Source organism: Cryptomeria japonica, chromosome 2, assembly GCF_030272615.1.
Source record: "Cryptomeria japonica chromosome 2, Sugi_1.0, whole genome shotgun sequence".
NCBI classification, from domain to species: domain Eukaryota; kingdom Viridiplantae; phylum Streptophyta; class Pinopsida; order Cupressales; family Cupressaceae; genus Cryptomeria; species Cryptomeria japonica.
In genome coordinates, this window is record NC_081406.1 from 464,839,038 (window position 1) to 464,862,290 (window position 23,253).

The window sequence follows — 23,253 nt, forward strand, 5'->3', positions numbered from 1 at the left end:
AAAATCAGAGAAACATTCTACAGAGGAGTAGCGAGAGTAATCAAGGAATATCAAAGCATTCTTTTCTCTATAATCCCAGAAGGGCCATAAACATCAAAAAGCCAAAATTTTAAATTAGAGGTTGTACTCTTAACTATTCCAAGCATCCAATTAGATGATGACGCAACTAATGAGAAGTGAATAGCAAAATCCTTCCAAATAATAGCCAACCCACCCGATGCCCCTAAAGAGGGAGATGAACAAAAGTTCCAAACTTTCCAAGAGGAGAATAACCTATCTGCCGATTGCAAATTAAGCTTAGTTTCTTGTAACAACACCAAATCACACTTCATTAAGTCTAATTGTGACTTAATCAAGCGTTGTTTGTTAGGGGCATATAAGCCCCTAACATTCTAGGATATTAACCTCATGTTTCCTGAGGGAGGCCTCAGCTCCCCTCAAAGAATTCAACAAGACAAAGGAAGCACCCCAACCAAAAAAACCTTATGAAGAATACGTTTAGTAGCTAGAGGTCTTGTAATAGGGGGATTGAAAGGTTTCTTCGACCTCTTCTTCTTCGAAGTTTCTAAGGAAGACAAAATAGTAGATTGAATCCCTATAGCAATTTCTAAATTTTCTTTAACATGTTTAGGCTTACGCCCCCTTTTCCCTAGAGTAGACAAGGGTGAGGAAGGAAGCAGAGGAGTTTGAACCAAAGTAAGCCCTGAAGCAACCACCACATTGGTCTTATCTCCCCAATTCTCCTATTTGTCTGAGGCCACCGGAGGTAATGGTGACACAAGTCCTGGAACCACCAATGCCTTCTCCCTATGAAGGAGATCAAAAGGGTTATTGATGGGAAAAGTAGCCAAATCATTCTCCAAAACACCTAAATCCACTGAAATTGAGGAGATAACCTTATTAGCTAAAGGGGAATCTAGAAGAGTCTTATTAGTATTAGCTAAATCCTGAACCTGAGCAATGAGAAGGTCATCCAGGGCAATGTCCACCGAATTAACATTTTCACCCTCATGCTCTAATAAAGTCCTCTCATTTGATGTAGCTACAACACTTATAACTTTCTATGGAAAACTAGGGGAACCTATATCCGCCCCTACCCTAATGCCCAAGTCAACCGTAGGCTCAGAGATGCCCAGATCCACCCTGGTTTGAGAGGATGGGACCAAATTAGAGACAGAAGGTTTGTTTAACAAAAGAGCATTAGAACAGCCAATCCTCATGGAATGAATATAATTATTGAGAGCCATTTCAGAATCCATAGCAGAGACGGGTTTGTTCACAATGGGAGGAGGGTTGAAAGTAGAACCAGACAATTATTTTTTTTCCCAGGTATGAGGTTCCACATTTTCCACAAATGAAGAATCAGATTCCCCCGAACCAAAACGGATAGATTTCATGTGAAAAAAAATTGGGGAGTCCATAACTACAACAGATAGACCAAAAACCCCCGAATCTTTAACCAAATTTTGCCACCATAAACCAAAGGGAGACCTAATATTACAAAATATTGGTGGCTGAGTATTAGGGCAAGTTAACACACAAATTTTAACAACCAGAACCCCATCCTCAAGCAATGAACAAGACATCAAGAATTTACCCAAAGAATCCCCAATTTTTGATAATATATCAAATTCAAATAATTCCGAAGGTAAGAGTGGAATTTTAAACCACATAGGGACCTGTTTTGGACCAACTCTAGAAACTGCCAAAAACGGTTTCCAACTTTCCACAAAAATCAGGTTTCTTCCAAGCCAAAAAAATGAAGAACTTAGAGCCTTATCCCTAGCAGATGCTGAGTTGAATATAACAAGAAAAGAGCTTACAGAAAGCACATGTACCATACCATAGAGCGTGAATTTTATAGTGAAGCTTGAAAAGGGAAATAGAATCACCCCAGACCTGAATCACAACCGCAAGCTGTTGGAGATCCATAGCTTTCTTTCCCAAAATGACATCCGAAGCATCAATCAATGAGATCGAAACTAGAGTAGGCTGCAAAGGTAAAACCAAACTCTGTACATGACCCCCCCACATCCTTAACCAAGTTTACAGAGGTATTCGCAAAATGATTTTGTGCCTTATTTTTCTTTTGTTTGCCTTTATGTCGAGCTCCTTGATTTCGAGCCCGTTTTTGATCTTGCCAAAAAAACCCTCTGAAGTAAGCTGAGGAAGGAACAAATTGAAATGTCTTTTCCTCCAACGGTCGAGTGGGTGAAGCCAACACATCTACCCATCTACCTTCATGAAAAACCCATTGTGGCACATGTCTAGCTTGAGCGCCAAAAGGGTCTTTTAGGGGGAGCAGATCAGACACCGCCTCATCCCCTGAACGTAGAGCCTTCTGCCTACCCTGTGCATCAAACCCTAAACTTTGCACATCCCAAAAATTCGCCATCCCACTATTTTATGTTGTGACTACAATATTTTATAGATAAATTTAGATTTGAGATGGATATTAAAATAAAACAACAGAAGTAAGTTGAATTAAAAAGACTGATATTTAACACTCGCTAAAAAATCCATCATTATTTCAATCTTGTGCCTCCAATATATCTGATTAGATATTCTCAAATTAAAATGTACCAAATAAAATTGTCTTTTCATATTTAGACTGAAAAGAACTTGCTCACATTTCTCTAATGAACTTGTATATTTATCATGATAATTAAATGCAAAACTATTCTGAGCAGTGTTATGATCCTCTCCAAAAACAAAAAACAAAAACCATGCTCAAAATATCCACACTCTTAATTATTTTGTTGTATTTTACAATAAAAAATGCACAAAAAAGACCATTCTCCTATCAAATTCAATTCATAATTTTCAGAAAACCCATTTATCATCAAAGAGTTTCTTCTTTTCTATTCGAAATGACCTTTCCAATATACAAATATACCATGATAAAAAGAAACATTACAAACTACATATACACAAGAAAAATATATAATTTTCTAAATATTACTCTTTTTAGTTATATTTTATAGAACAAAAAATAGCTATTCAGTCATTACATTTAACCCCCATCCTCAAACAGTCAATCTGTCAATTTGTGATAATTTTTAGGGATTTAACAACATTAATTTGCCAATACGATATTCTAGATTGACGTAGCACACATCCCACCATTTTAAAAGAATAATATTTAACTATTTTGTAGCAATCGAGGTGGTTGTAAAGAAAAATTATGGAAGTAGATTGTCCAGCAAAATGAACAAAATAAAAGTAGGTGTACATTTGTTTCCAGCATATGAATGTTTGGTAAAATCATTCATGGAAGATGTAGTGACCGCAAAAAAAAGTCAAGTTATTTGATTTGTCAAAGATTTTGATTTTTCAAATATTTAGAAAAGAGTGTCACCCAAAAGAATAAGAATGATGACAAATTGTACCAAAAAATGCATACATAGCAAGTTGTTGCAGATGTCAGTCATGAAGAATAAGTGGCATTGATGGAAGGGTTGTGTTAGTAAAGATTTTGAAGTTTGTCTTTTTTGTCTATGTAGTGCATGGGTTTAGAAATTTTGAAAGCTTTATCATTCAATCTATTTTGTGACATTTATTTATTTCATTAAAAAAAAATGAAAATAATTTATAATTTTATAAAAAAAATATAAAGAAAATAATTTGCATTTTTATTAAAACAAGATTTAAGTTTCATACATTCATTAATTCTTCGTGATTTTCTTTTTTTTATAATTGATTTGTGGACTTTACATATCATTGGCATTATAAGTCTTATCATTTAACTATGACTCATGGAGTTCATATAAATTGGGTCTATCGACCTCAAGGACTCACTTGGATTGAATAGATTATACATAACAGAGGTTAACTTGTTACTTTAATGCTCAATTAGACCCCATAAGGGTCTTATCAAAATTGAAAGACATCACAAATGTCAATCTCAAATTAACAACAATTTGATACAAATGTCAATCTCATGCAGATAGTTGGATGTTGGCATTCTACACTATTATGAGAATAATTGATGTTGTCATTGATGGCAACCATCTGGCAACCAAATGGAAAGTCACCGGCAATTGATTTCTACATGTCCGGCACCAACAGGCACTTCACCGGCATTCAGATTACATCGGCAACAAAGCATATGGGCACTCCAACCGACATGGTATATTGTAAAAGACTCATATATGTATGTAGCGTTGTAAATTGTACGCACTTGCTAGGGTGGTACAATTTCACACCTAGTTTAGCACCCGCCTTGGTGCATTTTGCATTTTGCATTGCATTTCCCCTTTAGCACTTAATTAATTAAATTAATTAGGTCTAAGGTTCTATTTCATCATCTTCCATATCATAAAGTTTGGCCCTTTTCATTAAAGTGTGCCCCTTTCATTTTATTCCTCCAATACATCATTTAATCAAAAACCCTAATTAGGTCCTATTTTGATCTTGGGGACTTGATTTCGGGGGTCAAAACATCTCGAAATCACCTGTAACTTCGGGATTCGCTCTAAAACCATCATATCCTACAGCTCTAAAAATTTGGTGAAAAGTTGTCGAGACCATGGCGCCCGGCGTGCACATGGTCCCGGACATTTTTCCCGAAATTTCAGGAGTGCAATCCAATCATAAAATAAAACTTAACTCCAAGAAATTGGTGGGAGATTCAATCTCTAGGTCGGCCAAAAGTTGAAATTAAGATCTAGGGTTTCATATATAAGAGCTCTCTTTCTTCATTTGAAAGGATCGGAGAATTTGGTTTCAGGGACCTTCTATGCAGCGAAAGAGCAGATCTTTGAAGACTTCAACAACATTCAACATCCATCCATCAAGCATCTATCAATTTCATTCATCCATTTAGGGCTTTGAAGGCATTGAAGAACAATAAGGGATCACCGACTGAAGATTGGCTTGTACCCCTCCCTTGGGGTTGGGTATGATTTCATGTTGTTTTCATGTCTTTGCATAAGCTTCATCATATCATTTGTATTCATGCTTTATATCACTTTGCATCTTGATTTGGAGCATTTACATTATCATGTATAAGCAATTAGGGTTTACTTTCTAGGTTGCTCTAGTTTGCTTACTTGCATTTTAGGATCTTGCACACACACAAGGTCTGCACACACTACTTTTACAATACAACTTGGCTATTCATGGAGGTGGAAACCACCAAAGCGGGGGTTTGACTAAGGCAAAACCCTATATAGCCGCCCACCATACCTTTTTAGATATAAGTGCAGGTTTTGGGATTCAGACGACGCCGCAAGTTGCAGATCCAACGGAAGCGGACCGAGACAGAACAACACATCAAATTTCAGAGCAAAAGACCAGGACAGGGGCATGGGGCACTCTGGTCCTGCCAGGACAGGGGCGCTGGGCGCCCTGGTCCTTCTGTCAAACAACAAGTTTCAGACAGCTTTTCAGGTTGCAGAACAGCAGTTTCAGGAGCAGTTTCAGGGGCAGTATCAGGACAGTGGCGCTTGCACCCCCATCCTGAACATTTTCACTTAGATTTTAACTCTGGGTACGCATCTGCATTCTTGTCTTGTCCTTGTGTTTACAACTTTCCATTATTTAATCTTAATTCTGCAATCTTGTTACTAGTTCATACTTACACTTTAGGGTTAATAGTTGAACTTGTATCATTTTATCTTTCAATTACAACAAAGGAATAGAAATCCTAATAGGTAACCCGTGGCTCTCTCTTCCACAAAAAGAAGTAGCCAATTGTGTTATACCTCTAGGCTCTTTCGTATTCCACAATGTGTGTCAAAAGGTAGGATTAGGACATGTTAGCCTAGTCTCGGTTTTTCCCCTTACACATTTTGGTGAACCCGATGTGAATCTTATTATTGCTTTCTCTTGCATTACATTTGTTAGATCTAAATCTAGATTTAGCGTGTTTCATTTAAGTTTCATAAAAAAAAAAAAGGAAAAAAAAAAGAAGGGAAAGAAAGAGTGTGTTTTGTTTCTTTGCATTGTGCATTTAAGTTTTATGCAATTTTTTTTTTATTTCAAAATGTCAGATTTTTATTTGCAAGATGTTCATATTTGTGATGATTATGAGTTAGATGAAGCTTTAGATGAGTTTTTGAACCCTAAAGATACCAAACCTTCATTTTACCAAAAACTCATAAACATTGTTACTATGCCATTTCGTTGTGATGAGAAAGATAAGTCGAATGATTCCTCTGAAGGGTACATTCCTATCAACTCTTCCACTGAATCTAGTAACATGGTTGTTTTCAATGATCCCCTCTATGAAGAGATATCTCCTTTTGAATCAAAAGATAAACCTTTTAATAGATATGATCATGCTTTGTTGTATGATGCCCTTGATGACCTTGTGGCTCCTAAAAAACGCTCCCTTCATGAGGATCCTTTTGTGCAAGAAGATGACATTATCCCTACATTTCCTAGTGATGGCACTTATTTTTCCAACAAAATTCCCACTAGAGATGATGAATTAATGATAAATGCTTACCCTTCTCCTAAAGTTGGTCTTACCCATAAGCATCCCTTAGACAAAGAAGATGAAACAATAAGCAATTTCCTTAATTCTCTCTCCCCTAAAGATCATATTGAACATATTTTGAGGAAAGAGGATGAGTTTAACACATCTATTGATGCTCTCCCTCCTAAGGATGAGGAATTAATAAACAATGTTATCTCCTCTCCCGAAATCGACAATACTTCAAACATTCCTTTCAACCACTTCACTATTTGGGATGAACCATTAGAAGAAGATGTAGATTATTCTCTTCCCCATGAGAGAACCCTAGCCAAAGGGGATGAAATCAAGATTGAAAACTCCCTTGATAGTTTCTCACCTTCCTTGAATCTCAATCATTCTCCCTCTAAAAATAAAGCATCTCCCTCTCCTCAACTTGGTTCTACTCATAAGGAAACCCTAGTTCAAAACAAGATGGTTAACATCTCTTTCAAAGATCTCCCTCTCAAAAGTGAGACTTTAGAGAGTAATGTTGATCCTTCTCCTAGAGATTTTATTCCCCATGTAGATCCTTTGATGATAGAGGATGATATGACCTTTCCTAGTATTACTCTTCCTACTAGAACATCAATGCCTACCCCTTGTCTCTCTCCTAAAATTGATTTAATCTGTGATAAGATTTTAGTGCAAGAGAAGACTATCAATAATTCTTCCAACACTTTTGTTCATTCCTCTAAACCATCCTCAATCAATTTGATACATGTGAATGAAACACCTAACAAACCTCTCTTCACTGTCCAAGGTGCCTATCCTTCTCAAAATTCTCAACCTTTGAATAAGCCTATCTTAGTGGTCCAAGGTGGTTATGCTGATGATTCTTTTTGCACTCCTAAGAAACCTATTATTACTGTGCAAGGAGGTTATTCTACTAAGAGCCCTTATGAGTATGCTAAGCAACTGACTAGAGAGAGTTATAATGCGGTTTCTCATACCTATAACACAAGAAATAGTAGGCAGCCTAATCCTCCTCTAGTTATCCCAACTTCACTTCCTCCTTCCCAACCTATTCTCCCTCAGGCTCCTCGGATTTCACAAGTTCTTGGTAAGGAATATGATCTCATAGAACAACTTAAAACTACTCCTGCTAAGATATCCCTTTGGGATTTGATCCAAACTTCTTCCACTCATCATGGAATGTTACAAGATGCCTTGAAAGATTTGAATGTTCCTCCACCTAATACATCTAGTAATATAGTGTCTTTGGTTAACTCTGTGATGAATCCTAAAGCTCAAATTATGTTCACACAAGATGAGTTGCCTACTAGTGAAATTCAACATCAATATGATCCCTTGATGATTGTGGTTATCATAAATGACACTGCTATAAGACGAACACTGGTAGATAATGGTTCTGGCCTTAATGTGTGTAGCATTAATCTATTGCATAAGATGAATGTGGATACATCCCTTATTGAGCCTGACTCTTGTCCCATTCGAGGCTTTGATAATGTGGCTAAGTCTTCATTAGGTATTATCACCTTACCCATCACAGTGGGACCTGTTACTTTGCCTACTCCTATCCATGTTATGTCGGGAAATCTAACATACAACTTGTTATTAGGAAGACCTTGGATTCACAGTATGCAAGCTGTCCCCTCTACATTGCATAGACAAGTTAAATTTATTTATAATAATAAGACATATACCTTGATAGGTGATACTAATTTTCAAACTTGTTTGCAAACATCTACTTCCAAAGGGAGTTATTCTAAGCCTTCCTCTTCTAGTGATGACTCGTTAAACAAGATACCTATGGATGAATCATCACCCTCTGATAATAAAAATTCTTTGGATGAGTCTGAAGTTCCTGAAGAAGATTTTTCTCAACTTGCATCTACACATGAAAAGGCTTTTGATCCTGAGAAGGTTCTCGCAGAAGACGATTGGGGATCTCTTGATTTTAATCCCACCTTTGTAGGTGAGTATAGGGTTCCTCCTAGAGAGCTTAAAGTTAAAAACAAGGAAGAAACTAGAGATCAATCAGTCATACCTGAACCTATGAGCAATAATTTTGTGGCCGCTTCTCAAACTTCTTCTCCTCACACCTCTAATTATAAAGGACTTGATTCTTTGTCTTATGAAAAACCACCTTTTCTTTCTGAAATGGCTAATCGTTATGGTCGTGGTTTCCATATTTTGGCTAAGAATGGCTATAGTGGAAATGGTTGTGGTGCAAATGAACAAGGAATTAAAGTTCCTTTAGAACATAACATGCATGAATATTCATTTGGACTTGGATATAATCTTTCTAAGCCCACCAAAGCATCTAAAAGACCATCTCTCAGTGTGAATGCTATATTTAGTAGTGATGATGATCTCACTTCAACTAAATCATCTTCTACTTCTATCAACTCTCATTCCCCTCATAAGGAAATCTTGGCGATGAACAAATCTCTTTATGACTCCCCTCAAATTTCTAAATCCACTTATGAATCTTTATCTCCTATTCATCATAAAGTCCTTTCCTCCAGGGATAAGGCTCTAATAAATTACACTCATCCCTCTTCTAAGATTTCTTGTGACTTTTCTTCTTCAATTTTTATCACTTTATAAATGTTTTTGATCTCACTTATAGTTGAGCATTTAGCATGTCATATTCAAATACCTCATTTAGTCTATCATGTCTTTAAATAGCATTAATGGCTATTATGTTGCTCATCATTATGTGACATTGGTAGCTCATTCACTGGGGGCTCATTGTCATTCATGATGGTACAATTTCAAGTGCAATCATATTTTTGAAGCAACATAATAGCCTAATTTTTCTATGTTATCTCTTGTTCCTATGGGGTAATAATGTGGAAATATTGATCATCTTTTCTTTAGAATCCTCTTTTCCTAGATATGGGAGAAGATGTGTATTCTCTTTCTTATCCTACCCACTTCTTGTGAGGAGCATTTTACATGCACTAATGTCTTGCTTGCATGAACTCATGTCAGTATGTAGTACATTTTTCTTATGTCTAAATCTCTCCCTAGAAGATTGTGTAAGTCCTTCTCATTGTCCTTATCCTTGAGAGGCAATGATCTTTCCTTATTTTTATCTAAGGATCCACTTTTTCCTATTTTTGTGGATGATGTGAACTTTTTGATGTTATTCCTTGTATGCATTTGTTGTTGTTTGTTCAAGGATTCTCTCTTACAAGAGGTGTAAGTCCTTGACTACAACCTCTTTTGCACTTGGTAAAATACATCCATAATGAATTCACTCTCCCAATTAGGTTAAAAAGAGCATCATCCTTCATTAAGAATCACTTTCACCTTGCAAAAGAAGGAAGTATTGCATTCTTATTCTCTTCTTTGTCTTATTCTAGAAGATGTTATATTTGTCTAAGACAATTCCTCTCGGGGATAGGTGTCTTTTGTACAAATATCTCTTCTCCTCTAAGGATCTCCTTTACACATACTACAAGATGTCCCTTTTCAACTATCTTATCCTTTCTTAAAGAGTAAAAAACTCTCTTGCTTGGATGTATGACATTGTTGTATTTTTTGGGTATCTTCTTTTGTGATGAAGTTAGGTATCCTTGTTCTACTTTGCTTATGACATAAACATTACACTTTTTGAGCAATGGGTCATTCTCAGAACCAGAGCACAGACTCTTAGAGCGAGATGTCTCCATTTTTCTTTTATGCAAGGTGATTATTCTCGAAACCAGAGCACAGACTCTTAGAGCGAGATGTCACGCTTTTGTACTATACATATACAGGTTGTAGCATACTCGGGCATAGACTCCTATGAGGTGCTTCTAACCTCCCTTACACACACATGCACGAGGTTGAGTGGAACTACTGGCATAAAGCTAGACATTCTCACTCTCCTCCCTTACATGGATCACCTAGACAGACTCTGGGGGCTAGTTTTCCATGTCCTTTTTCCCATGGATCACCTAGACAAGATCTAGGGGCGAGAAGTCCATGTTTTCTCTCTCACTATTCTTTTCATGGATCACCAATGTGTGTATTCATGCTTTTTTCCTTTCTTTTCTTCTCTTTGCATTTGTTTCCTTTTTGTGTTAGAGAACTCTCAAATCCTCACACTCTTTGTTGTGTTGGAATTGAGATTTAGTCCTCTTTCTTACCAAATGATTCTCCATTAGTTTTTGATCTCATATCAAATCTTCTTGTGAGCATTTGTCATCAATATTCTTTAACAATTCGAAGTGGTAAACATGATACCCTGTTTCAACTCACTAAAATTAGCAAGCCAAAATAGGGGGGGCATATAGCTACCCTTGAATTTTCATCACCTTCCTTAGTAAGCATTAGGTGATTTTGTGATCTAACGTGTGTTTTGTAGGGTGCGGTTCCTAACTGTGTACTGCAGATACCGCTGGGGGCTTCGTTCGACAGACTTGTGGATATATCCTTTTTCAAATAATGTTTACTTTTCTGTACTTTATCTTGCATATGCACGTAGTGTTCATATGACCACTAAAGTGGGGGCTAAATGTAGTGTCGTAAATTGTACGCACTTGCTAGGGTGGTACAATTTCACACCTAGTTTAGCACCCGCCTTGGTGCATTTTGCATTTTGCGTTGCATTTCCCCTTTAGCACTTAATTAATTAAATCAATTAGGTCTAAGGTTCTATTTCATCATCTTCCATATCATAAAGATGGGCCCTTTTCATTAAAGTGTGCCCATTTCATTTTATTCCTCCAATACATCATTTAGTCAAAAACCCTAATTAGGTCCTATTTTGATCTTGGGGGCTTGATTTCGGGGGTCAAAACATCTCGAAATCACCTGTAACTTCGTGATTCGCTCTAAAATCATCATATCCGACGGCCCTGAAAATTTGGTGAAAAGTTCTCAGGACCATGGCGCCCGGCGTGCACATGGTCCCGGACATTTTTCCCGAAATTTTAGGAGTACAATCCAATCATAAAATAAAGCTTAACCCCAAGAAATTGGCGGGAGATTCAATCTCTAGGTTGGCCAAAAGTTGAAATTAAGACCTAGGGTTTCATATATAAGAGCTCTCTTTCTTCATTTGAAAGGATCGGAGAATTTGGTTTCAGGGACCTTCTATGCAGTAAAAGAGCAGATCTTTGAAGACTTCAACAACATTCAAAATCCATCCATCAAGCATCTATCAATTTCATTCATCCATTTAGGGCTTTGAAGGCATTGAAGAACAATAAGGGATCACCGACTGAAGATTGGCTTGTACCCCTCCCTTGGGGTTGGGTATGATTTCATGTTGTCTTCATGTCTTTGCATAAGCTTCATCATATCATTTGTATTCATGCTTTAGATCACTTTGCATCTTGATTTGGAGCATTTACATTATCATGTACAAGCAATTAGGGTTTACTTTCTAGGTTGCTCTAGTTTGCTTACTTGCATTTTAGGATCTTGCACACACACAAGGTCTGCACACACTACTTTTACAATACAACTTGGCTATTCGTGGAGGTGGAAACCACCAAAGCGGGGGTTTGACTAAGGCAAAACCCTATATAGCTGCCCACCATACCTTTTCAGATATAAGTGCAGGTTTCGGGATTCAGACGACGCCGCAAGTTGCAGATCTGACGGAAGCAGACCGAGATAGAACAACACACCAAATTTTAGAGCAAAAGACCAAGACAGGGGCGTGGGGTGCCCTGGTCCTACCAGGACAGGGACGCTAGGTGCCCTGGTCCTTCTATCACATAGCAAGTTTCAGATAGCTTTTCAGGTTGCAAAACAGCAGTTTTAGGAGCAGTTTCAGGGGCAATATTAGGATAGTGGCGCTTGTGCCCCCGTCCCAAACATTTTCACTTAGATTTTAACTCTGGGTACACATCTGCATTCTTGTCTTGTCCTTGTGTTTACAACTTTCCATTATTTAATCTTAATTCTGCAATCTTGTTACTAGTTCATACTTACACTTTAGGGTTAATAGTTGAACTTGTATCATTTTATCTTTCAATTACAACAAAGGAATAGAAATCCTAATAGGTAGCCCGTGGCTCTCTCTTCCACAAAAAGAAGTAGCCAATTGTGTGATACCTCTAGGCTCTTTCGTATTCCACAATGTGTGTCAAAAGGTAGGATTAGGACATGTTAGCCTAGTCTCGCTTTTTCCCCTACACAATGTATAAGATCTTATAGGTCATATTAGTAGAAGTAGATTAGAGAGAGGTATAATGTGTGATGAGGAAATTTTGTATAAGGTGATATAGTTGACAGTGAAGGTTTGGTTATTGACTGAGCTTAAACCAGTATTGAACTTGGCATGAGAGATGTTGTTTTGAGGAGTACATTGTATTGGATTTGATAATCCATTTTGTGGTCAGTGTGACTCTTTATTTAGCAATGAGCTCTAGGTTGTTGGCCTCCCTGCATGTGCAGGCCCCTCATTGTAAGTAGAATTTATTCATTGGCCAGTGAGTAAATATTGTGGGTCACAAATCCCACCGAAGTTTTTCCCACATCAGGTTTCCTTGTTAAATATCATGTGTTATGATGTGTTTCTATGTTGTCTCTATTATTTTTTTTTATTACAATAATTCTTATTTACTGATACACTGTTTTGAGATGCAAAGTTATTAATAAGTTTAAATATTCTGTAAACTGGTTAGACACTAATTCACCCCCCCCTTTCAGTGTCTTTGGGACTATCATTAAATCTAGCAATTGGTATTAGAGCCTGGTCCTCTATTTTCAAAAGCCTAATAGTTTGAGGAAGATTCTGACACCGGTACATATGGAGAACTTAAGAAAACAATTGGAAGGAACCCTGGAAGATTTTGATGTAGAAAAATTAAAGAATATCAAACTTGAAGATGATCTAAGGATTGCACATGAATTCATTAAAGGACTTCAGGAGAACTTTGCTATAGCACAAAATAAAAGAAAATAACTTCATGAGAAGATGCAGAATGATGATGATGAAAAATAAACTCTTAGAGACATTGCAAACAAGTTGAGACAAGAAAATAGTAATATGAAGAATGAAATGCAAGATATGACTATGAGGTTATGTAAAGATATTGAAGACATGAAGAAGAATGAAGAAGACTTGACTAGGAGACTTGGTCATGAAAATGATATGTTAAAGACAGACTTGATTCACATGCAACATGATAAAGCCGAGCTTGTGAGACAAGTTGGAACTCTGCAAAATGAGTTGGCTGCTGCAAATAAACACAAAGATAAATTCAAGAAAAGTTTAGAAGAACTTGATGACATGCTTAAAAAACAAAAACCTAATGGAGATACTAATGGACTTGGATTTGAACATGGAGAAAGTTTCGGTACTGCAAACAATCAAGATCAAAACAAACTGGTAAGACAACCTAATGCTTATAAATTTAATGGAAAATGTTTCAATTGCAACAAATATTGTCATAGAGAAAATCAGTGTAGATTTAGAAATAATCATAATACAAACTCACCCACCAATCAATGTTCCAAATGCAACAAAGTTGGTCATAATTCAGAAAATTGCAGAATGAATGTGAAATTCTATGTTTGTGGAAGATTTGGGCATTTATCTAATCAATGCAGATCACAAACCAGTCAAGGATATGGAAAGGCTATTCAGAGCAATAATGTAACTTGTTATACTTGTAACAAGATTGGACATATTGCTAAATTCTGTAGAAGAAAGAATGCACCAACAAATAACAAAGGATCTAGTTTGAAAGGCGAAGAAAAAGGTAGATGAAATTAAGAATTTTTTTTCAAAACAATGGATTAAGAAGAGTGATCAGAGAACTGATGAAACTATATCTTCACCGGTAGAACAGAATAATCCTCCATCGGCATGAGATTCTTCATCTAACTAAGAAACAATCCTTAGGGGGTATTGCAGCAAGTTTAAGATCATGCATTCTACCCTTGGTTGATGGTGAGAAGATACATTTCTTCTTTACTGGCGGATGTATTAAGTTTTCACTTAATCGGTGAGCATTTAATGTTGTTTTGAAGAACTTTTTGGCTATAAAGCACCGAGAAACCCTCATTTTGAACACACTGAAAAATTCAAATGATCAGAGAGCGCAAAATTGAGCAAGGCATTCTAAGATGAAGTTGTGAAGTAATTTTCTGTTGAAAATATTTAGGACTAACCAAGTTACTAAGAGGGGAGGGGTGAATCAGTAACACTTAAAACTTTAATTCATTTCTGTACTTGCATATATTAAACCATTCATTCATTTAATCTACTGTATGCATGAAAGTATAATCATTCACAACACTTAACACAAAGATTTGGTGACCCAGAAACCTTCCAAATAGAAAGTAAAACTGAGGTGGGGATGGTACCCACAAAACTTTGGTACTGCAGTAAAAGTTGGTCGGTTAAGGCTTACAATGATCACTTCTGATGATCTGCCCTGTTAGAAGCAAATTTGGACTGCTAGGTCCACCTTGTTAGAGGATTTACAAACATACAATAAAGTATGCACTCAGTTAAGAGATTTACAAAAGACTGTTAAGTCTACCCGGTAAAAGGATTTACAAACTGATTCAACTGTTAGGATGAAACAGTAGATCTTGACTTACAACTTTATTGCTGATAAGATCTTTTGAGTATTGATCTCCTTCTGAGATAGATATGTCGATTCTGCTCCTTTACTGACTCTGCGAAAATGTTCTGGTCTGCTGCCTTAATGCAGTTTCTGCTCTGCTCTTTCTAATTTTGCATATCCATACATCTTACATTTTTCCACATACTACAGATGGTATAATACATCATATATATACCGTCCATAATTACATTACATTTCATAAAGTCGGCCTCATACAAATTAATAACATAAACTGATTCTTAAGTCGGCCTTACATAGGTGAACAAAATATTACTGAGTCGGTAGATACTCGGTTCCACAAGCTGGCTCGGTGATCTTCTGATACACGGCGTCCACTACAGTACTCGGCATCGTCATGCTCTCGGTAAGAGTAGAAGCTCGGTTCATACTAGTCCCGAAGTGTAGCTTGGAACTCGGTAGCTGTGGTGACTCGGTAGATATAGTGTCACTCGGTAACCACTGGTGACTCGGTGAGAACTGACTTCTCGGTAACTGCTATTGTCTCATATGCTCGGTGACAGTCTTACTGCTCGGTTTGAACTGTTTAATCAGTGAGCTTTACTGAATGCTCGGTATAGGCTGTGGACTAAGTGATGAGCTCGGTAAGCATTCAAAATCGAATAAGTGTTTTCACTAAGTGTTATTCACTAATGACAAATATATCATTATTCCAACAATCTCCCCCTTTGGCATTAGTGACAAAAAACACTTATGAGACAAAAATGAATCTGTCATGCTAACTTGATTCTTCAAAATTGATACCAATTGTAGATTGCTGTATATACCCGTATATCTCACTGTACATAACTCCCCCATAGAATATACATATGATTCTATACACTTATCTCTATACCAATTGTTATTTACATTCTCCTTTGATCATTCTCCCTTTGTCTCTAATATGTTCCATATTCTCCCCCTTTTTGACAATAATGCCAAAGAATAGATAACTCAAATAGAAATATTAGAGTGTGAGATAAACTCTGAGTGTACTTGCTTGATATGAGCCAAGGTCTTATCCCAATTTTCTTGCAAAATTGTGCAAATAGACAATGCAACTTGAACTTTGGCTGATAGTTCAATTACATGCTCTGCAACTAAAAAACTGTTATCATGGATCAATGTTTTGGAATGTGTAATGTGTTTCTGCATTGTATCCATGTTAGGAAGGATCATATTCTGAATATCTAACAATGTAGACTGGATCCTTACATCTTCCCTAAGCAATTCTGATTGCTTATCTAATAGGAATCTGATGTTTGAATGGTGAGTTGAGCTTGAGCTGGGGTCAAGCTGCAACTGTTGTGCACTTACTTTCAGATCATCATCAATTTTCTTCAGTTGATCTCTGATTCCTTTTGTGAACTCGGTAACATCACATAACTTTGCACAAAATGAAGTTATATTATTAAAAGAATTTTCTAACTTGGCCAAACTAGTGGTCAATTCAACTTGTTTTATTGCTATCCGCTGAGCAATGTGCTCAAGCACCTTGTTATCAAATTTCTTCTCGGTTCTTTCTAGCAGTTTCTCTTCTCCTGATGAGTCCTCATTGAATCTATTCACAGCCTCTTCGAGTTGTAGCAAAATGTGTTGAGAGGGATCAACATTTATACCTAAGCATCTGTGAGAATGGTCTTTGCACCGTTTATGATGTTGAATTCCCTGTCTCTCTCACTTCTTAGTTGTTTTTGTTTTGCTTTCTGTTCTAACAACTGGCTGATCAATCTCATTTCATCAATTGATGCAGTATTGAGGTCTATTTGTGGAATGACAATCTCTTTATCCAGATCTATATCATCCGCTATAGCCTTGCCGGTAAGCAGAAGTTTTAAAGGTGTCCGTTGTATTACTTCTGTGCTTACTACCTTATCTTTTGATGTAGTTACAATGGTTGATAAGGTTGGACTAGCTGTTATAACTAGAATGGGATTTACTAGAGGAAGACTCATGGATGTACCGACTATTCCCAAAATTGATGTACATGCAGGAGTGCTGATAGGTGCAAAAGAATGTGTCAAAACTGGAGAGGTTGCAAAACTTACTGTACATGCTGCAGGAGAAGTTGTGATCTCGGTGACTGAAGAAATCACTTGTTGCTCGGTAGAAGCAACACTCTGCATCCCGGTAGATAATGACATGCTCTGCAGCTTGGTGGATGAGGTAACTATTGGAGTCTGGAGCTAAGAGGTGATTGGCAAGGATTGAGCAATAGATGTAGCTACTGTGCTCACAATCCTGCTGGCTGAAGCTGATGATGCAACACCTTTCTGCAGTGAGTGAGGAAGAGATGCAATGACTTTTGCTGCTACTTGTTCAGGATCATCTTCTTCATCACCTATTATCACCGTGTCACCTTCTTCTTCTTCACTTATGATTACCGTGTCTCCTTCTTCCTCAGCTGCTTCTTCTTCTTCCTTCTCCTCTTCATCCTCTTCATCCTCTTCTTTTTCACCCTCAGTTGTTACCGTGGGGTCAGATGGCATTGGCAGATTATATATCCTTTTCCACACAATTGTGGCATTATTTACTATTGCTTCTATCTGCTTGGAGAGAACTAAGAAGGTATGAAACCTAAGTGTCATTTGGTGTTCATTCTTCTTTAATGCCTCTTTTACTTCTTTATATGTCAGGTTCGGTAACAACTGTTTTAAGGTTTGTGCATAAATGTCTTTGACAGTTTGCACTGCTGAAGTCCATCTTGGTCTAATCCTGACTAGAAGCTCATTTGGAATTTGAGAACTGATATCATCTGGGGTATATTTCCATTTACCCATTTTGTTCAGTAAAAGCTCCTCGATTTGCATCTTTTCTGCATCTGATCTGCTTTCATACTTCAGTGCCTTGAAGTTAGACATGCCAGATCCTTGTTCCAACTGTTTCAATTTTTCTTCGAAGGTAGGAGGGGGTCTCCTGAATATAACTTCACTTTCTTTCTGCCCTTTCCTGGTTCTCCTTGTGAACGCTGCAGTTCTAGGTTTGGGCTTGGTGATTACTACTTTGCCTTTCTTCTTTGATGTTTCTGTTTCCTCCTCTGATTCCTCTTCTGATTCCTCTGTTTTAGCTGCCTTCCTCTTGGTACTGGTGGTGGCCTTTGGAAGCTTGTTTTCAAGCTCAATTCTGGCTTTGGCCTCATCATAAGTGCCAAATACAGGGGTGTTGGGAATGGCTGGCTCATTTATCAGGGCTTCTATTATATCCCTTGCTTCATCTATGTTAATTTCATAGGGTAATGGTTTTACCCATGCCACTCGGGGTATGGCTGCCTGGATGTAAACTTTATCACAGTCTACCATGAAGCATATATCATCCTTGCAATCTTTTACCAACTTAGGAGGAATCCTGAACCTGTTGTTCATTTTGTCCTTAAATTCTTCAAAATAATTATCCATTACTGTCTCAAAATTCTGACCTATTTCTGCTATAAACTCATTTATCTAATACAAAATTGGAGTATCCTTCCTCCATACTACCGTGCCTTTAGAGGGGAAAAAGTTTTGTACATAGAAAAATATACAAATCAACAAAGAACCAAATTTGCATGGATTATTCTTTGATGTCCTTATACTGTCCATGTTCTTGTTGAATTGTGTTAGTAAAACCTCTGCTAGGTCAAAATCCATGTTCTTCTTTACTACCTTGTAGGCAAGGTCTACCGCCTCACATGCCACACTATTTAGCCCACTGGAACTATACAGCTTATATGCAATGATAATAATACCAAATTTAAGTTCAACATCAGATACATTGTTAATTTTCATTCCTCTGCCATCCCACTCGGCTTGAGTTAACTCCTACAGTTCGTCCCGACCTAGGGTTTTGGTGGATTTTGCTCTATCTGACATCGGTAATCCTGTGATTCTATGAATCATCTTCTTTGTTATTAAGATAGGTTGATCTAACCATAGTTGCCCATCATGTACATGGCTCAATACATATCTAATCCATTTCACTTGAAAGTTTCTTGATAGGTGTGGGATATGGGTCAAGCCTTTGATTTCCAAATGTCTATGCTCGGGTTTTAGGGTTTTGTCAACACATAGCTGACTTAGGGCATTGTCCATTTCTAAAGTCCCTAACTCCTGAATAGTGCATTTGAAATGAGTATGAATGTCATTGATAAGAAGTACCTTGGAAGGAATTCTGGACTGTGCTCCACTTGGGTCGAGTGATTCTGCGATCGCTGGAACGAGTTTGAAGTTCGGCGCTGTCCATTTAACTCCTTTCACTAACATATTGGAAGTCTTCTTCGCCTTGCTCCTGCTGGTGGTGCTAGTGGAAGTCATTGCTGAATGGAACGATTTCTTTTTAGATCCTTTGCTGCAAATTCATCTTAAATCTCCTTAAGCACTTTGAAAACCTAAGCTCTTCGAATGCTGAATAACGCGGTGAAGAATGAAGTCGATTTTGCCCTTTTTATTAAAATTCTGTCATTAATGCTTGATAAGTGGGTAGGTGAGATGACTTAATGGCTTTTGCGATTGCTCGGTAAGACTGACCTAACTCGGTGTTCTTATTTCTGACGTAACTCGGTAAGGTCTGCAGTTTTACCATGCTCGGTAATATTCAACTCGGTAAGTGACTTTTCTATATGTATCGGAAATACTGATTCCATCGATTGTGCTTTTGTATTTTTGGAACTGCTTATGGTAAGGCTTTGAAAATGCAGTTCCTTATCTTCTTTAATGGATCTAATTTGTAATGGTGGGGTCACCCAATTCTTGAGTGACAGGACCATTGCTTGAATTATCCTGCTCGGTAGATTTAGGAACCCACTGCTGTCTCATCTGTTTCTGAATGTTGTCAGCTTTAGCTTTCTTTTCATCTTCAACCTTCTTTGTGTTCATGCAGTTCTTGGCTATATGTCCGAGTTCAGTGCATGTATAACATCTTATGGTTGTATCTTTCTTCCTTAGATGATGCCTTGTACAATTTAACCCAATGTGTCCATATTCTCCACAATAATGACATCTGCACCAGGTATTGTAATCCCAACCAAATATTGCTTTGACAATTTGTTCTGCTGGAGTGAATGTCTTTGTTCTACATTTTGATGCCTTGTGACCTTGTTTCTTGCATTTGTGACATTTGCCTTCAAATTTTGGTTTTTCCTTGCATTCACTAGCCATGTGACCATGCTGATTACAGTTGTAGCATTTGCCTTTGAATCTTGTCTTTCCATTGCTCCAACATTTGTTTGATGTGTGACCTGTCTTACCACAGTAATTGCATGTAGGTCTTTGATTTCTTTGGCTACCTTGCTCGGAAGATTCACCTTCTTCATTGTAACCAAGACCAGCTTTATCCTTTTGTTTGTGAAGATTTTGCTCATTTAATTGATCCAAGTTTGTTTGAGTTTTCATCATCCTTTCATTTGCTTGCTTTTGAATATCTAGCTCATTTTTCAAACTTTCATTCTGTTCTTTGAGAATTCTGATCTCTTCATTTGCATTGGAGAGTTGCTCGGTGAGATCTTCATGCTGTACAATTTCATTGTTTCTTCCTTCTATTTCATTTTGCATTTTATTCCTTTGTTCCAGGATTTCACAAAATCTTGCAGACTGAATTTCCTGTTCTCTTCTTAGCATCCTTACTTCTTTTTGCAGTAATCCATTTTTTTCTAGGAGTTCTTTGATTGCATTGTTTGCTTCATCTACTTCATTTGAACTACTTGCAGGAAAGAGATCTTCAATTTTTGTTTCAACATACTCATGATCATTTATTTATTTTGCTAGTTCCTTTCTTCTTTTTAGGGATTGGGAAAGATGTTCTCTTGCTTCTTTGAGTTGAGCTATGGCCATTTCCAGATCTAGCTTTTCATTCTCAATAGCTTTGTCAAGTTTGAATATCTCCATTGTCTTGATCTTTTCTCAAGCTGTCAAACTTTTACTCTGAGAACCACAATGCTCTGATACCAATTGTTGAAAATATTCAGGACTAACCAAGTTACTGAGAGGGGAGGGGTGAATCAGTAACACTTAAAACTTTAATTCATTTCTGCACTTGCATATATTAAACCATTCATTCATTTAATCTACTATATGCATGAAAGTATAATCATTCACAACACTTAACACAAAGATTTGGTGACCCAGAAACCTTCCAAATAGAAAGTAAAACTGGGGTGGGGATGGTACCCACAAAACTTTGGTACTGCAGTAAAAGTTGGCTGGTTAAGGCTTACAATGATCACTTCTGCTGATCTGCCCTGTTAGAAGCAAATTTGGACTGCTAGGTCCACCTTGTTAGAGGATTTACAAACATACAATAAAGTATGCACTCGGTTAAGAGATTTACAAAAGACTATTAAGTCTACCCGGTAAAAGGATTTACAAACTGATTCAACTGTTAGGATGAAACAGTAGATCTTGACTTACAACTTTATTGCTGATAAGATCTTTTGAGTATTGATCTCCTTCTGAGATAGATATGTCGATTCTGCTCCTTTACTGACTCTGCGAAAATGTTCTGGTCTGCTGCCTTAATGCAGTTTCTGCTCTGCTCTTTCTAATTTCGCATATCCATACATCTTACATTTTTCCATATACTACAGATGGTATAATACATCATATATATACCGTCCATAATTACATTACATTTCATAAAGTTGGCCTCATACAAATTAATAACATAAACTCATTCTTAAGTCGGCCTTACATAGGTGAACAAACTATTACTGAGTCGGTAGATACTCAGTTCCACAAGCTGGCTCGGTGATCTTCTGATACACGGCGTCCACTATAGTACTCGACATCGTCATGCTCTCGGTAAGAGTAGAAGCTCGGTTCATACTAGTCCCGAAGTGTAGCTTGGAACTCGGTAGCTGTGGTGACTCGGTAGATATAGTGTCACTCGGTAACCACTGGTGACTCGGTGAGAACTGACTTCTCGGTAACTGCTGTTGTCTCATATGCTCGGTGACAGTCTTACTGCTTGGTTTGAACTGTTTAATCGGTGAGCTTTACTGAATGCTCGGTATAGGCTGTGGACTGAGTGATGAGCTCGGTAAGCATTCAAAATTGAATAAGTGTTTTCACTAAGTGTTATTCAATAATGACAAATATATCATTATTCCAACAATTTTCAAGCATTCAGAATTTTAATTTAGACGTATTTATCATTGAAATGGCTTCTCATCTTATGTTCCAGAGTTTATTTTGAACCCTACCATTGTGGAAAATATTAAACACCCTCAACCCATATTCAAGATTATCCCCAAGATTATGAAACAAGATGATTCTGTGGGAGCTTTTTCAAAAATTCCTAACGGTGTAGCATTTGCAAAAGACCCTAGAATTTACATACATTGCAACATAGAAAACCTAGGGACTGGGGAGTTGAAGAAAATGTTTAATGAGGTCATTTGTGATGAAAATGGAGTAATCAAACCTTAACATAAGATTGTGGAAAATTTAGGTTTTGTAGAGATCTGAACATTCCTGGATTTCCTAATGAATTTGTTAGACTTGTATTAAGCAGAGTCCATGGAGAATTCTTGTGGTTAGAATTAGTTTGCAAAATAGCCAGGGAAGCAATTAAGGCAGTTACTTGGTTACCTTCAACCAGTAGTAGGCCTGATAAAACCAATAAAATTCCTAACAGAGGAGTTATGGATTTAAGCAGAGCAACATCTGATAACAGGTCACTTGGAGTAAATGATGTTAAGGACATAAATGTAAGATATGTGAGTATGGTACTAGGTTACAAATCTACTCATGCAAATAGACTAAATTATGTTTCTAGCCTATGTATTCACAGTACATATGAGATGGTAAACAATAATGCTAAGATTGATCTGTGTGAATGGCTTAAAGATGAATTAATTGACAACCTGAAGAAGATTAAGGGTGACAAGAGAGGTACTTTCCATTTTGGAAACCTTTTGGTATGTCTGATGTTGTGCTTTACCAAGGAGATACCCGACATAGGTTGCAAGGATTTTGGTTATGACATCCTGGTATGAAAATATATACAAGATGCTTTCACTGGTATGGGCACTGATAGTGTTAAGAACATTACAGGCTATTTCAAAACATTCCAATCTAAGATGAGAGCAAGAGAGAGACTACCACAAACCATAGTTGATAAATATGACAAGTGTTATTTAGAGAGATGAAACTTGGATGGAAGTAGCAAGTCCTAGAAAGATTTGGGTTACGAAGATGGGATATGAGGTAGGCCTATCTATTTTGGAAACTTATGCTAAAGCTCTACTTGATGCACCAAGGGAGCCGTCTGAGGAATTCTTTG